At 39.4% G+C, this 15,922-nt stretch overlaps 1 protein-coding gene across 3 annotated transcripts in view; it reads right to left on the minus strand.

The window, feature by feature from the left end:
* The window catches only part of SOX5 (SRY-box transcription factor 5), a 631,122-nt gene that overhangs the window by 474,909 nt on the left and 140,291 nt on the right, over positions 1-15,922 (minus strand). For all 3 annotated transcript variants that reach the window (XM_051632715.1, XM_051632706.1, XM_051632698.1), the window contains exon 2: positions 11,312-11,398. The gene's annotated coding sequence lies outside the window, so the exon portion shown is untranslated. The remainder of the gene's footprint in view (positions 1-11,311; positions 11,399-15,922) is intronic.

Genomic DNA, 15,922 nt, shown 5'->3' on the forward strand with positions numbered 1-15,922 from the left:
GCAACAATAATTCGCCTCCCCCCCCCCATTTTAAATTTTTACCCTAACTCTTCCATATTTTGTTTCAAGGAGCTCTTCTTACTCCTTCCATCACAGAATCTGTACTCCTACAAATGAGACTCCACCAGCACTGCCCCCATCTATAATGCCTCATACCAAAATGGCTATGTCAAAAGGCACACAGTTGCTATAGCAGAGATGTAATTACAGGAAAACACACCACAACATCTAGACTTAAGGGTTTCAGCTCAAGGAACTGACCCAGCATCCCATGGGGTCAGGAGAGATAATCTGTGACCTGTAGCAGGTTCCAACTCAGTCCCAAGATCAAAGAGACACAGCCCAGTCACTTTTAGTCATGTATGTGAGGCTCTGAGATTTAGGGTTCCAGTCTTTCCTAGCTGAAATGAAAAGAGCTAAACTACTTTTTCCTTCAGAGAATTCAGCCAAAGAGGGTATAACCACAGATTTACTGAGGTGCAAACCCAAAGGCAGGAGCCTAAGGTGTTAAGAAACTGCTAGACCCACTCAGGTCTAAAAAGAAACTGCAGGGCACATAAGGACACCAATGGTGTTGGTGAGACAGGCTTTGGGTGTTCACTCGCTGCTGCTGAAAGGCCAGACCTATAGCTCCAGAAACTGGAGACCTCAGCACATCTATAGAAGACCTGGAACCAGGACAGCCAAGGAGGAGCTCGAGGCAAGATTCCACACACTACAGCATAACTCTGACTTGAACGTGACATATGCCAAGGGCAGGAAATCCAGAGAGCACGCAGTCATTGTCCCTGAAGAGGGAGTAATAGCAAATGCAACCAGGGCTTTCATTTCATCACTACGCATCCACTAGGAACTGGACCAAAGTGACAAAACTTTGCACATTTACTGCCACGTGACTGCTGGTTTGTAGCCATTTTCAATAGTGCCATGGTCTAGGTTTGAATCAGCACCCACAAGGTGAAGGGCTGTTGTATCTCATTACTAGTTCCCAAAGCCTCACTAAATTTGCATTTATTTGGTTCTCACTGTTAGTGGTTCCTACAATAACCAGCTAAAAATTACACAGAAATGTGCCTTTTTTCTTCCTTTTTGCTCTCTCTCCCCCTCCTTCTTTTTTTTTTTTTTTAAACCAAAAGGCCGTAACACAACAGCAACATAATGCAAAGTGAAACCCCTTTACAACCCTGGGAAGGCCAAGATGTGTGCCCAATAAATGTAAGCAGACATGATATCCTTTATAATCACAGCAAGATGAAGATGTGAACTGAATAAAAGCTTTAAAAACATCATAGATTCTATTAGATGCAAAAGATTGAAGCGTTAGGCACCTTTTAGCTCAACTTTCATTTAATTTACTGCTTGCTGTACTGTAGTCTAAAGGGAGTGAAAAAATCCTCTCTCTAATTTTTTTTTCCTTTTCATGAGCTGACCAAGGAGATGAAATCTGGGTACTTTAATTACCATTCAGAGCCAAAGGCCTGGCCTTTGATATGGAAATCCCACTTCAACTCCAGCTTGCTGCTGCCTTTCCCAGTCCCCTTCTCCTTCCAATCTCCCAACATGAATTTTAAGTAGTCTTGTCAACACCTGACCATGAAAGCTAACAGAAGCCTGTGCTGCTAGTTGGTCCTGTTGGTAATTTTTAAATTTCAATTTTAAAAAAATAAATAATATTTTTTTAGGAGGGAGAGATTGGGGAGGGGGGGTGGACAGGCCGGAAATGGGAGAAACCTAAGTGACTAGATCTCAGTGCCTTCTCATTCCTTGTGTGCACACGGTGCAGCCTGGCTGCATGCAGCAGCTCACATGAAAGGGTAAAAGAAAGAAGAAGCGGGTGGGGAGGGGAAGAACGAATGAAAGCTGTCATGTACAGTTACCCTGTTATTGTCATCTGCCTGCTGCATGACTCCCAGCTTTGCTATAATTATTAATTGCACTTGTCAACTGTCATTAATTCCTCTTTAGCATCCCTGTCTTGGAGTAATTAGACAGAACAGCCTCACTGCACTCATTGTTTTGAGAGGGCCCTGAAAGAGCCCAACGGGCTCTGTGAAGAGACAACCATCATTAATACAATAGAGCACCTCAGCATTAACCCTTTCAAAGGCACAGAAATCTGAAGCCTTTTGCTTCCCATCTCTCAACTTCCAGGTGCTGGACTCCCAGTTTCCTTTTTCCTTATGAGGGCTCCCATCTGATGACACAGGAGCAGCTGGAGTCTTCAGGTGCTTCAGCCTGGGGCACCCCACCCGAGATGCTGCAAGGAAGCCTAATTTTCCAAGGGTAGGGACCCAACACTCCCCAGCTGTCAGTCAAGACATTGTCCTGTGAACAACTCAGAAGAGAAAGCCACAGAATACTGGCCTGTTTATAAAATTATCTTCACATTTTACATCTTTCATTTAAGTTTGTGGAGGTTCATAAAAAAGTATCTGTAGGATGTCAGTATTCTTTGATGCTCCCTTTCCCCTCATACCTGAGGAAAGGGATGCAGAGCACTTGCTATGACTGTGGCTGATGAGTACCTGGTATGAGACCCCAAAGCCCAGCTTTGTTCTCAGTGTGCCCATGAGACACCCCCAATACACTCCCCTGAAGATATTATGCACTGCAAATGTCCCAAAATTGTCAATTCCCAAACCCAGTAACCTCCACCACAGTTACACCAGTATAAGCAACAACCATAAGCTGCCTTAATACTTGGTGTTTACCTGGCAGATGCGCAGACAATGCATGGCAGGGAGTAGGACAGTTTACTCTCCCAGACTTGCAATGCTAGAAAGCATAAAAGCTCACATATGTGGAACAGGTACAATAAGAAGGCATAATTCTGAGTCTACAAGCAAGGCACAAAGCAACTGAGTGGGACGATACTGTATTTGTACCACCAATCTTGAGAACAAAACTGCACTTGCCATTGGAAACATCTAGCTGCTGCAGGGTGGGGCGAAGTGTTCATTCTTAATGTCATTTTACTCTGAGGCCTGACTATATAGTGCTGGTTTTATAAAAAAAGGGAGAGAAACTAGAGCAATCTGTTGCAGCAGCAGGGAAAGTATCTCTGCAGTTCTACTCTTAGTTTACTCTTTGCTTTACTTCTGCATCTAATCCACCTTCTCTTCTTGTCCTCTTAATTATAATGCTGAAATTATAACTTTTTATATAAAAAAGGGAAACCAACCCAGCCACAGCCAGACTTCATTCCACTGCTGCTTGGGGACACTACAAGGAGCTCTCTGGCCACCAAACAAAACTGCCTGGGGCCTTGGGAAGACAATACTGCACAATCACAGTGGAGAAAGCACAGATTTATTTGATTTTTTCCCTCTGAAATCTCAGAAAGACTCATATTTACATCAGGCAAGCAGTCTTGCCAAACCCAGTCACATCAAATAATATCTTCAGCAACAGTATTCCTTAAACAAGATAGTTTAAATAAAGCTACATATTATGGTTTTAAATCAAAACTAGAATACCAAAAATAAAAGAAACCTTCTTCTGTCTGCTAGCTGAAGTGCAACAAAACCACAGACGCCACTGAAGATGAAGCACCTTGGACCATGGTGTCCCATACACTCAGATTTCCACCACAGTCTCCACCATCCAGCATCACAACTAAAACCGGATTTGAAGTTTTAACAACAGTAGACACCCACAAGCAAGGCCCACAAGGTGCAGCAGAACCAACAGCACGTGGCAGATACTGCAAAAAGAAAGGACGTGTGCTCGTAGTGGAAGACTCCCTATTAAAGGGCACTGAAGTGCCCATCTGCTGACCTGACAGGGAGTCATGTGAGGTATGCTGACTTCCTGGAGCTAAGGTCCACGATGTTGCTGAGATGGTGCCACAACTTCTCAAGACCACGGACTACCATCCCCTATTACTCTTTCATGTGGGCATGAACAACAACGTAAGACCAAATGTAGGCAGAATCAAGAAAGACTATAAGGCTGTAGGGGAGAAAGTTAAGAGTTAGGGTCCTGAAGTTATCTTTTCTTCAATGTTACCAGTTCAAGGATTGGGGGCAATCAGGAACAGACACATAATGCAGATCAACTTCTGGCTACATGGCTGGTGTCACCACAAGGGACCTTCTATGAGGACTACAACCAGCTGGGAAGAGTTGGAATCCTCCTAAGAGAGGCAAGGGAATCTTTGGCAACAGGCTGGCCAACTTTGTGATGTGGGCTTTAAGCTGAAGGACCTGGGTGGGAGGGAATCAAAATGGCAGTGATCAGGCAACCATCACCACTACAACCAATTGGAGAATAAACCAGACCAACCAGAGTAGTGTAAAATGTGTCTCAGCTATCTCCCTAAATAAGAACCAAAAGATCAGCCTCCTGAAGTGTATGTATACTAACACATGCAGCCTGGGAAATAAACAGGAAGAACTGGAGCTCTGTGCCTAGTCAGATAGTTGTATCATAGGAATAACTGAAACATGTTGGGATGATTCACATGGCTGGAGGATCATGATAGATGGCAATAGGCTGTTTCGTAAAGACAGGCAAGGGAGAAGAGAAAACCTTGAATTTATAGAACAGATAGCCAGGAGAGGGTCCAGAGAAGGTTCACAAGGATGATCAGAGAACTGGAGGACCTGCCATATAAGGAGAGGCTCAGAAAACTGGGTTTCTTCAGCCTTGAGAAAAGAAGGCTTTGGGGAGACATTATTACTGTGTTCCAGTACTTAAAGGGTGGCTACCAAAAAGATGGAGACTCCCCATTTACAAGGAGTCACATGGAAAAGACAAGGGGTGATGGGCACAAGTTGATCCTGGATAGATTTCAGTTGGACACAAGAGGTAAATTTTTCACTATGAGGACAGTCAAACACTGGAATAGCCTCCCAAGGGAAGTGGTAGATTCCACCCCACTGGACAGTTTTAAGTCTCAGCTTGACAGGGTGCTGCGATCTCTCATATAAACTGTAGTAGTACCTAGAAAGGTTGGACCAGATGATCCCTGAGGTCCCTTCCAAATTGGCATTCCATGATTCTATGAACTTTTAGAAAATATTTTTTCCATTAAAAATTTGCCTATCTTTTCAATGCTTACCCAACTGAGACAGTGAAAGCCACAAATTAATGAAACAAGTATACTCTAAAATGGTGTTTCAAAGTTATAAAATGTTGAAGAATTTTATTCAAAGCTTCACCTTCTTTGAATCTGGCTTAGTAGCATGTGATTTACTCAAATAACAGAGAGCTTTGTATAAAGCCATGTGGAATGTATTTATAGTACATATAGAATCAGAAAAATCTTTCATAAGCATATGCATCAGATTTTTGGCACTCTTCATTCTGCATCACAAATCAAAATTTGGCCATAGATCTGATCAGCAAACACTCCTTTACCTTTCGCTATTGTGACTACAGTCAACCACTGCAAAACTTAAGAGTGATTGTTTTCAGAACAAGGCTCAGTTCAGTTGCATTTTTTAAAGAGGGATTTCAGTGCCCCACAGAACTGGTCCTGTGTTCTGTAACAACTTAGCTGAGAGTCAAAACTTACTGTTACCTTATTAGTGAGAAGATCTGCTAAACAACCTTTAAATTGCACACAAGGCCAAACTTATCTAAAGGCCAGATTTACTTCAGCATATGCATATTATTACAAATTCCTGAATGGCGATACTAGTTCCTTAGGTAAATAAAACAAGTAACTCTATTTTACATTGCTTATGCCAGATGTTTATTTCACACTCTTACACAAGTATGCTCTTGGGACAAATGTAAACCAATCCTGATTGCTGTCAATGAAGGCACCCTAGGATAAAGTTGGCTGAACTCACTGCTGATTTCTGGTTCTTGGTGTGATCTGCTGAGACATTTCTGGGATTCAGCCAGAAGCTACTGCTTTAGCTCCAGTTAACTCAAGAAGTGAAAGACAATAGGTGGTCAACAGTTAACAGCCATTTCAGTGAATATGAATTCACACGCTTTCTGGAATGAACTTCTGTCACCAATATTTTGATGCACAGTTGGGAAGTTTTGCCAACGTAAAAGTGCAACTCAGCAAGCAGTTCTTTTTCAAACAGATTCAGCTGCAAATCCTTGTATTTCTCTAACCTCTAATACCTGACCCCTGTACAGTGCATATTCCCAAATAATCCTGAGCCCATTTTCTCCGCTCTCCCTTTTTCAGATCACACTAGCTAAAAAAAGCAATTAACAAGAACAAAGTGCATACAACATGAGCACAACCTTAAAAACACACCAATATCATTAGAGATGATAAATTCTCTGTGCCACAGTCTCTCCAATGAAGAGTGTTCAAGTGATGATTAACCAACAAGCTAAGTGTTCAGCTGCAGTCTCAGCTCATTTTGAACATTTTTTTGCCCAAGGCAAACTAAAGCAAAATATTAAAAAAAATCTTCCCGAATTGATTAAAAACTCAGTTAAATGGCCATCTTTTGAGGTCATTATAGCAATAAGTAATATCTAGATATATGCATATATTATATATAAAGAAAAATAAACCCTCAGACAATCCTTCTTCAGAGGATTACTTCAACACTTTTGACTTCAGAGAGATTGAAACGGATTCTCCTAAGCAAGCAGCTTTAACCTAAATCAAAATTCACCTATTTGCCAATCAGAAAGAAGCTTTTTCAGAAACTTATACTTCCTAATAGTTATGTGGGTCTTAATCCTCTTCGAAACAGTTTTAGATCATTATTCCAGGAGTTATTAGGTTGGAAAACAGCTTCTAGGCAAATTATGCTATTTGCAAACCTTTTACACCAGAAATAATGGTTGGATTATTTCTGCCTCAAAAGTAGTCTTGAGGTCTGATTTCTGATTTTCCTTATATCTAATGTTCCTGAGAAAAGACACAGCTACTTACTGTTTAATAATAATAATGACAATTTAAAGATGTAAAATTAATTTTATAAGGATTATAATGGAAGTAATGAGAGCAAGTCTGGATTTTAAGTGGAAGCAAAATACAATGTTTTATTTCCTGACTTCCAGTGCTCTTGTATGTTTCCAAGGGCAACCTGAATGCTTTGGTGTTTTCCCAAAATACCACTTTCAAAGGGCTTTCACAGATCTTCATTATTTTTTTCATGTCTTCTAAAGTCTTATTCCTTTCTTCACATCCATTTGTATCTCATAGCAATAGAGAAAAATTAAGAAGTATAACAAAGTCTGCTCCTTGCACAGCTGTTGAAAGATGGGCAACCACAATCCTTGCATCTGGAAGAACACCCATTTCCAGGACCTCTGAGAGCACTGAAGTGCACCAAAACTTATGCTTCTCCCTTGTCAGTGCTCTGCAGAGTAGGCTGACCATAGACCCACCAGACACCTGAGCTCACAGAACTGGAATCAAGTAATCAAACTACTCTGGTATTTGAAAATACAGCATTATCTATTACATTTTTAATTTTTTTTTTACCCCTGATCAAAGGAAGCAGATGGGAAATGGGCAGTTCAGCACCTCCCCCACCTCAGATCATTATTTTGAAATAGAAGAAGGAAACTATTGTAATATTATGCATGAACTTTCAGTAAAAACAGAGATATTTAAAGACATCAGTAAGGACAGAAGCCAACCTTTTGCTCATATTACCTTTTTCCCCACAGTTGCACATACAACAAACAACAAAAAGACAACCCTTCAGGGAGGTAGATTAAGTTGGTTTTGCCATCCTACCATCAGTCACTGCCACTGAGCAGGTCTAGATTCATAATACATGCATCTAAAGGAGACTGTGGAGTTGGTGCATGCTCCAAGCAGCTTCAAGAACTGGGAGTTCACACCATTGTGAGCACTTCCACAAGTTCTCTTATCTCTAGTTTTTAGCACCAACAGAGTATACACAGACACCCTGAGTCTGAAGTTCAAAAACCGTAACTCCAAAAGGCTCTCCTGAAAAGTTGGCCACTACTCCATTTCATGGTAGAAGTCATATGTAAAACAAACAAATAAAAATCACTAACAAGTCCATACGAATTAATCCGTGCTACACTGTGAACTCTGCTTCCTTCGAGCAGATTAAATACTGAAGTTTCAATAGGAATTTTTTTTTCCCAAATAATGACCTCAGGATTTACCTGTCACTTTTATAAATAGCTGTATATGCATGTCAAGTACCTGCAGTCTTCTTTTTCTCAAACAAAATAATTGAATTGAAAACCATGAAGTTTGTTTACTGTAAAGTAGTTGTTAGTAAATTTTCATCCATTAATTCTTACCCTGAATGGCAATTCTATTCTTTGCAGAACAAGGGGGTCATAGTGGAAGGTAAAACTTCAGCACAAAGAAGAGCAGCACCTCTGGCTAAATGCTTCTCTGAGGAAGTGATATCACAGAACTCAGTGGCCAAAGGATTCTGCGGTATCACTTTCTAAAGTATATAAAAAATGTATTAATTTGCCTATATGGCAACTTCATAATCACTGCTCAGGAAAAAATCCAAAAACCTACAGGAAAGGCCTTCTGAGGTAATCAAAAGCTGAAGAGACATAACAAAATAAAAAAGAAGAAAAAAATAACTGTTGCTGTTGTTCTCCTTAGTTATATTAGAAATAAAAAACCCAAAACTAATGTAATAATGTATCCCAGCAGTTCAAATCTTCTAATTTATGTAGAATGGATTATTACTTAGACAATCTGACCCTGGGCAAAACCTCCTCAGTTGAGGAGATTTACAATCTAATTATGCAGGAAGTTCTGCTGAGACAGTTTGGGTGCAATGGTCTTCTATTACATTAGCTTAGCTAAAATTGCTGCTTCTTCGCTGGCTTGGTGTTCCAAATACTCATATGAAAACAGAAAATATTTCATTTGTATCCTTTATTTCCCTTTAGTTTTTCTCACCATTACTGTATGCAGAAGCACTCGTTCTCGACTGCAAATAACAGCAAAGGGCTGAGGATGTTAATGGCAAACTACAAGTTGCCTTTCAGTCTTTTGCTTTGGCCCCCGTTTAGTGAACTGACTTTAAAAAGGAGCATCAAAGTGCTTTTCATAATTTTTACAATGATAGTTGCTGTGTTATTGCTCCCCTCCCTTATAGCAAATGCCCTTCTAGAAAGCCTGAAGCTGACATCTTTTCCCTATGCACTTTCTTTTTCATCCTGCTCGCACAGAACTAGTTTATTTTGGTAGGGTGGCTCAGAGATGTTTTGCTGCTGTCTCAGACACCTGAATATTTTTAGCAATCTATTTCATTAGATCAAAAAAAGATCCCTCAACACTTACAAAAATAGCAAGAGCTTTACAAGCCCGTACAGAAGATGGGAAACTTGGGTCTAAAGTAATCAAAAGTATCTTTTTTTCTCCGCTAGATATATAACAGTGTATTGATATAGTTGAATATCCAGACATCCTATATTAACATAGATGGAGAAATGGGCATCTTTTTTTCTTTACAGTAAGTGTTTTGATTTCAAAAGGTCAATGGATCATGTCACGGCCTCCAGTCTTGATAATTACCATGTGTAGTAATGCACATTTTTATCTACAGGTGGCAGACCTTTTAAAATCATCTTCAATCAAATACATTAGACATTTTTGTTGATACCACCACCCACATTAAAAAGTAAGAACTGCAGCACAAAGTTCTAATTAATGCTGTTCAATTTAGAGGACAGATTTGTCAACAACATGGCTCAATTCTCAAAGGCTAGTGACCCCTCTCAGAATGAAAACCTTTAAAATAATAGCCATTTAAAAAAGAAAAAAGAAAAAAAAAGGAAAAAAATCATCAGTTGTCCCGTAGATGGTTAGCTTTTATTATTGAAAAAACATTCAGAAACTCAGCAAACTATTTCTTTATTTCCTCTAAATCAGAAGTTTCACTTCCTTGATTATTGAGCACTGGCTGGTAAATTAGTGATTTTTTTCTTTGATAAGCTTACTTAGAAGAGGAAAAAATACAAGAATGTCACAACTGACTTGTGGCAGTTAGAGAAAAGTGAATCATAAAACTTTTTTGTTTATGAATCAATAATTTTAAAATATCATGACTTTGACTGTCATCTCATATGAATGTCTAAGGCCTCACTACAAAGCAGAAAAGCACTGGTTTACACCAACATATTATCAATCAATCATGTAATCCTGCATTCAAACTTAACTAGAAATTTTGTCCCAACAAGAACAGTAGAATAGCCCTTTGCATGTGGACAAAATCATACATACTGAAATCAATATGACTGCCCCAGGATTTCAACTAAGAGTTGGCCCTAAATCCTACCTTACATTAGCTCCAGCCCTGTACTGCCTTCCAAACCTTTTCCTCGTTTCCACCTATGAAAACTGGACACAAGTGTTACCTGTCACCATGGCTGCATTTCTAATCCTGATGTGGTAGCAATTGCCTCTCCCTTTGCAAAGGCACTAATTATAATAACAGAACACATGACTATGACAGCAACCTGGTCAAACTAGGTGAAGCCTAACTCTAGGACAAACTCATCACACTCAACAGCATTTGACATATTTAGCTCTAGTTTCTAAAGTCCACAATAACCAGATAAAAACCCAAAAGGACGTGCTTGTGTTTGACACCTGAATTTAGCAAACATTTACTATTCATGTCTGTCAGGTTAAGCCCAAAAACTACTATAGGATCAAGCAGACACATGAAGAGTGGGACTACCCCTATCCAAGTGTCGTGTCAGGCCCACCACAACACTTACTCGGATTGTTCCCCACCCACTCCCTCTAACTCCAAGAAAAGGTCATTTTAAAAAGTATATGTAAGAATGTAGTACTTGGGATACATATACTTACACACCAATACTACTAAAAAATTACACATATATCGCTAAGTTGATAGCAATTTAGGAAAGACTATCTTGCCAGTAAAACCCAAAAGAAAAACAAAAAAAGAATAATATAAAATATATATATAAATTAATAAATAAATGTAAATAATACCCCCTCCCCTCCAAAAAAAACCAACCCAAACAAAACAAACAAACAAACAACAAACCAAAAACACACACAAAAAGATTGGGGGGTGGGGGCTTAAGTTACCTTTTTGGGAGTGTTAGATTAAAATAGAATTGCAAAGCAGCTTGAATGAGTAACAGAAAGTATAGACATTCACACTGGCAATACACATGCTGGATACCATCAGTATTTACTTGTTGATATGCATACTCCTCCCCCTCCTCCCCAGTCCAAAAGAGTGGGTGAGAAATATTGTGTACACTAATGTCATTTGTGGTAACCTAACAACTTTCTCCTTTTTCTCCACAGCCTCTTCCTTCATACCACACACTTCCATATTGCTAGCCCTCCAGAGTAATTGCCTTATGTTTTTATGTCGTTTTGTTTTCCTACCCAATGCAGAGGAGTTGGGGTTATTTTCTATCTTCAGAAGCTTGTAAAGAGGATCAAACAGGAACGTGGTCATCAGCAAGCGGAAGGCTAGAAAAAATAAAAGCAAATGCATATCAACAATTTGATTTTAAAAAGAAAATACATTCAAAACATGAAACAAAAGCCTGGGCTCTGCTAGACATCCCCCTCCCTGTTCCATCTTATTTAGTTCATGAATTCTTTTTTGCAGAACAGAGGCTGGTGTAAATTAATGTGTGACCCAAAATACATCACATGGAAAAACTGTCATAGAAATAGGCAATACCAAGGAAAAAAAAAAAAAAGTAGACATTATTAGAACTAAAATGGCACCTCTTATGATAAATCAATACAAAGATTGAACTAGGAGAAAGATATGACTATATATTCCTGTTTCTTTTGAGCATTTAAAGAGCTCACCTACACTCGCCAATTATTTATTTATATCCCCAGCATAGCTTGCTTGCAGAATTAGCCCGTTTAGCTTGGTTAGTGGTGCAAGTACAGCACTGGGAGCACAAAGTCCTCTGCCTTTGCCTCTGCTCTCAGCTGTCACCTCATGAGTAGAAGGGCTACTCCCACATTTACTCCATGATTTAGACCCCCGTCTCAAGGTTCTCTGAACTGCACCTGACCTTCCTGCCTTGGTGATGGAGTGACAAAGCCCAGAACTTCAATAACTAACATTACACAGCATGACTTCCCAAGCCCTACCTCATGCTTTGCAGTTCAGGAGCGCGATGCACCCCAAATCTCTCTGGGCACCTGTTCCAGTTATGGCTGCTGTTGTTTTATCCCCAAGCCTTCAGCAGAAAGGGGAGAAGTGTTTTGTGGCACAAGGTGTACATGTGAAGGACACATGAGGTAGAAGCCGAAACCTCTCTGCAGATGCCCATGACACTTGCATGGAAGAGCACAGCTGGGCTGTTTAACCCAGTGACCTAGCCTAGCCATAGGTTCCTCATTACTAACTTTGTGCCTTGGTTTACCTGATTGCAAAACCAGGAAAATAAATTTGATGACAGTCAAGTGCACATCAAAGCAGTGATTTGATATAAAAAATAATTACATCTCTAGTACTACTGTTGTTTAGTTTGATCACATAAATGTAAACACATAAGCAAGCCTGAGACCATACCTGTCACATGACATGCTGATATCACATCAGCCAAAGTCTCCTTTAAGTCAGGTTTTGCATCCCTAAGCTGTGTTACACTCCATTAATATCAATCTAGTCTAGCTAAAGCAAATAATGTGTAGTATGAAACAAAATTAAAATAGGAATTTATTTTATTTTTAAACTACAAAATACATATACAACCAAATTCTGAAACAAGTAATCTCAATATATATAAACTCAAGAACTTTCCCTACTGGTTTAACTTGATGGAATTACTTTGCCAGCCCTACAGCTTTGAGAGCACTCCGTGAAAAGCGGCAGCACATAAGACTACCACCAAGAGCAGACTGGTGCATGAAGTTTCAAAAGACAACCATCTCTGGTTCATACTGAGCTCTGCACGCAGACAAACTCTGTGAATATAAACCTCAATTTCCTATGTTATTTTTTTTTAGCAATCAGATGAGCAAACAGAAATGTGTTCTCTATAAAAAGTTTCTCAAACATATACTTCTGCTCTTAGAAAGATTAATATCTCTATGGGTTTTTCAAATAAATCTATGCTGAAGAAAGGAGAAAAAGTCAGTCTTCAGTGAGGATAAATCATCAACATTTCATTTGACAAAGAAAGATCCTGCAAATCTTGACCTATCAAGCTGCCTGGTTACCAACATCTCAAAGAACCAGAAAATAAAAGATGCTTAACTCTTTCTACTTGGTTATGCTATTAAACATTCACAAACTAACTAGCATAATCTAGAATTTGTCCTTTATCTTCCTTCCCTAACCAACACATTATTAATACAGCAGACATGCACCAAAAGCTGAAGAAAGAGCAAACCCCACTCAATTCACTCCTATTTACAATGAGATTCCAGGATAATGAAGACAAGTCACAGGACAGAGACCTGTAATGCCTGTTTACAGTAAACAATTATTCCTCAGGATGTTTTTGTCTGTCTCAGCAACCTAGAACCAAGCAGGATGCTACTCCCTGTCTTCTTCATATAAGCAGAACTCAAGGAAAAAGTAATACTCCTTTTGCTCATTCTGCTACAAACTTTGATTAGAGAAGTTGCTCATCCTTGTCTTGTCTCTGACCTATCTCCTCTCTTAACCAACTCTTCTTTATGAAACTTTTGCTATTTTCCATAAACCTAGATATTTTCAGATTTTTGAAGAAGCCTTCCTTTCTATTTCTCTGTACTTAGTACAGGATCTTCCACAACCAGGCCTGGGCAGGCACAGATACAACAAAAAATATGTAGTAAAACCAGTCACAGTAGCAATAATAATAGCTTAGATCTAGAATCTCAGCTGAATCCAGGTTAGTTTACAACAGCGTGGCCTCCAGTTTATTCCCACACATTAGATTTAAGCATTTTCTACTTCTTAATTTTATCTACACAAAAATTTCTAGTTGGTGTCAAGCAGCATACTTCAAAAGGGTTTTTTTATGACTGTTAAAAATGAAAAAGCAAAATTGAGACTAATGACCGGCCACAAGCTTTAAACGTGTAAGATTTTTTTCAGGAGCAGAGCTGGAGATACCTGTATGGCAGAAGATCCCTTGGAAAAATTAGATCTACTTGGAATAAACAAAGCTTAATAATTTGTTGAAATAAAAATAAAAATCTGTTTATAAAGGTAAAATACCACCTAATTACCACTGTTTATTAAGGAGAAATTGAGGCCACCCATAAACATTAATAGAGACTTCAGAAATTGTCGTTCGTAGCTTATGGTCTTGAATGGAGTGACAGGAGCAGAAAAAAAAAGGACCTGTTGCTCTGTGAAAAAAAACCTAGATCCTACTCTGCAATTAGACGTTCACCTTAACTATGGTTTCCATAGGAGGTACCTCAGAAAATTTAAACTTTTAGCTGTTTGGCTTTCTATTTCCATAACATGTCCTACAATATTTTTGTTTCTACAGCAATATGGTTTGGGGACCACCATTTGGGAGGACTGCAAGGGCCAGAAGCAGACAGGAGCCCTACAGATAGGAGTTAAATACATGGAAGAGCATAAACAGAAGAGGAAAGAAACACTTTCCAAAAACTGTCCCAACATGAGAGAAAGTTGTAGGTATTAAGTCTCAAACTGCAGCACATATTCTTATGAAGACTTTTACAACATTATTATAGACAGTAATACATCATATACTGTATAAGATTTCCTAAACTAAATTGTATGTATTTTATTATTTTTCTAACACTTTCCCTGAATTTTAATAGTGGTGAAAACAGATCAACAGTAAGGCCTAAGCCCTGTGTCTGACCACAACCTGCACATCATCGTCCCCAGAAAACCCTGGCTCAAAAAGGCTTCTGCTGATGTAATCTGCAAGTTTCTTTGTCATGTTCAACCCTTTGCCTCTTTACTGAGGCCACCAGAAAGACGTCACACCCTGACAAACATTGTGTTAACTTTTCTGTGATGATGCCATTAGTCTGTGATAGGTTTTTTAGGAAGGAAATGGAGCAAAGCCACAAAACTACTCTGAACAGTCCTTTTCCAGCACAGAATAACAGCAGGACATTCTGAAGGAACAAGGGAGAAAAGTATAGGCAGAGACCAGGCACCATCTTCTGAAGGTGGGCAGTCCCACAGTGCTGGTGGGTGGGATCTCATCTCACCTAACCAATGTGGATATACAGGTAAAACTAACACAGCCTTTGCAAAGTAAAATACTGCCAGGGCAAACATCTGCTGGATCTTTCTCAGGAATCAAAAAAACCCCCAAGAGCCAAACACCCAGCCCACCACACAATGTGCACTGAAAACTCAACCATTTACAGTCACTGTGACTCACATCTCTCCAGATTTCACCTGTGAGGTGGTTAAAGCTGCTTCCCTTTATACACGGTGCAGTGCATTACAGAGAATGGGAGAAACACAGAAACCTGAGGTGTTCTGCATATACTTTCACTTTCAGAAGAACTTCCTGAGGCTTGCGGCTGTTGGTTTAACTCTTCAAGTCTTAGACCTGCCCATCAAGGTTGAGGTGAATCAGTGGAGAAGCATTAAGAAAACTCAGTTGCTAAATCTTCTGCAGATGAAATCTTCACTGTCTTGGGGTATAATTTCTTATCCACTCTTAAAAAACCCGAATAAGGCATAGCTGTTCTTGAAAACCTGTTGTCTTCAGAGAAGACCCTACCTTCTGCTTTCAAACTATGCATTCTCATTTCACAAGACAAAATGCAATCCATGTACATACCCTTTCAGAACATTGCTCTTGACAGCATGAACTAGGAAGAATGACAGGCTGGCTCTGGCTGTTTTTCCCACTCTGAAACAGTCAAAACTAGTATAAACAGAGTGGACTTAGGGGTTAGGTTTTTTTGATTGTTTTTGTTGGGTTTTGCTGGTTTGTAAACTCACTTTTCTGCTAAAAAAATACCAGCTGGCTTGTGCAAGATTACCTCCTCAGTATGTACCTGTTCATATGGCTGAGCAATGAGAGAAGT

This window comes from Apus apus, chromosome 1 (assembly GCF_020740795.1).
Source record: "Apus apus isolate bApuApu2 chromosome 1, bApuApu2.pri.cur, whole genome shotgun sequence".
Taxonomy (NCBI): Eukaryota; Metazoa; Chordata; class Aves; order Apodiformes; family Apodidae; genus Apus; species Apus apus.